Here is a 2,225-nt window from a genome sequence, read left to right as displayed (position 1 = left end):
ATCACCCAACGGGGGGGAGTCTGGAAGCCGCTCCACCCAGCCTGGAAGTAAACAGACATGGGAAAGACAGATGGGACACAGACGGGGAGGTGGAGAGGGAAACACTCGGGAACTCTAACAATAAGAGCAGCAGCAACAATAACAACAGCAGTAATAAATACAATAAGAGTACAAACAGCAAGAACAACAGCAGTGACAAAGAACATGAGCAAAAACAGCAGTAATTGAGACAATAAAGACAACAACAACAATATCAACAGGAAGGAGGAATACAGGAGGAATAGAGACGATAAGAGCAGCAATAACAACAGCAGCAGTAATAGAGAGAATAAGAGCAACTACAACAGCAGTAATAGACATAAGACCAACAGCAGCAATATCAACAACAGCAAGAGTAGAGACAATAAGAGCAGCAACAGCAACAACAGCAGTAATTGAGATAATAAGAGCAACAACAGCACAAATAGAGACAATGACAACAAAAACAGCAACAACAACAGCAGGAATAGAGAGAATAAGAGCAGCAACAACAGCAGTATTAATAGAGACAACAAGAGCACCCACAACAACAATAAGAACACCAACACCAAGGTTTTGCATGAAAGTGTTTACCTGTAGGACAGAAAGTCTGGCTTGAATCTGGCCCTCGAGGAATGGATTTGCCCACCTCTGCTCTGGACCGTACCCCTCCAAGTCGACTAAGAACTGGAACCCTCATCCTCATCGGCAGACAGCCAGGATGCTCCTGACTGTGTAGACGGGCCCCCCCATCCACAACATGGGGGAAGGGGGGCTCAGATGGATCCAGCTCAGTGACCGGCTTAACCTTGGAGAGGTGGAACGTGGGGTGTATCTTGAATGTTGGGGGAAGCTTCAGGCAGACAGCTGCGGAGTCACCCTCCGCTTCACCTCAAAGGGGCCCACGAAGCGCAGATCCAGCTTTCGAGATTTCGGGAGCAGGAGATCCCTTGTGGACAGTCAGACCTTCTGACCCAGCTGATAGCAGGGGCTGGAGTCCAGCGCTGATTGGCCTTTCGTTGAGAGTGCTGGGAGGCCCGCAGGAGTGCAGCGCGGACCTGCCTCCACACCCTCCTGCAACAGCACATGTTGGCCTCTATCGAGGGTACCGCCCCCTCGTCCTCCTGGACCTCAAACAATGGAGGCTGGTACCCCAGGGACACCATGAAGGGGGACAGTCCGGTGGGCACCGAGATCATGGAGTTGTGGGCATACTCCACCCACGGCAGGTAGATGCTCCAGGCGGACGGGTTCTGAGCCGCCACACACCTCAGAGCGTCCTCCAGGCTCTGGCTGGTCCTCTCCACCTGCCCGTTGGCCTGTGGGTGGTACTCTGACATGAAGCTCCCAGTCCCCAGCAGAAAGCCCTCCACACTTGAGAGCAGAACTGTGGACCACGGTTGGACATGAGTCCCTCGGGATCCCATGGAAGCGGACCACGTGCTGGACCGCGGAGCTCTCCGGTCTCCACCGCTGACGGGAGCTTTGGAGGGGAATTGAAGTGAGAAGCCTTGGAAAACCGGTCGATCATGATCGTGACGACCTGATGACTCTTGGAGGGAGGGAGGCCAGTGAAGAAGTCCATCGCAATGGGCGTCGAGGGATTTCCAGGGGCTGAAGGAGTCCCGCAGGCGGCTGGTGGGATGACTTCCTCCTGGCACACACGGGGCAGGCTCCTCCATAATCCCTGGTGTCTCGGGTTATGGAAATCCACCAGAACCGCTGTTGGAGGAACTGTAGCGTGCAGTTGACACCCGGGTGGCAGGTCAACTTTGAGGCGTGGGCTCACTGCAGAATGTCAGCTTGCACTGCCTCCGAGACGAACAGCCGGTTCGGTGGACCCCCACCTGGGTCCGGGGCAGATTGCTGGGCTTCTCGAACTCTCTCTTCCACCTGCCAGGACGCAGCCCCCAGGCTGCAGGAAGGGGGTAAGATGGGGTCCAGAGCCACTTCCACAGGATTGGAGGCGAACTGACGGTACAGGGGCGTCCGGGCTTTAGGTTACATGAACTCCGACGGTACGTAAGTGTGAACCGAAACCGACCTAGAAATAGAGCCTACCGAGCCTTCCGGGAGTTGAACCTCTTCCGGAGGTAGGTGAGGATCTTATGATTGGTCCACACTACGAACAGTTGAGCCGTGCCCTCCACCCAGTGCCTCCACTCTTGGAGCGCCAGAACCACGGCCAGGAGCTCCTTGTTCCCACA

This window comes from Takifugu rubripes, unplaced genomic scaffold, assembly GCF_901000725.2.
Source record: "Takifugu rubripes unplaced genomic scaffold, fTakRub1.2, whole genome shotgun sequence".
Classification (NCBI taxonomy): domain Eukaryota; kingdom Metazoa; phylum Chordata; class Actinopteri; order Tetraodontiformes; family Tetraodontidae; genus Takifugu; species Takifugu rubripes.
The sequence above is the reverse complement of the archived record's forward strand: the minus strand, read 5'-3'. Positions refer to the sequence as shown.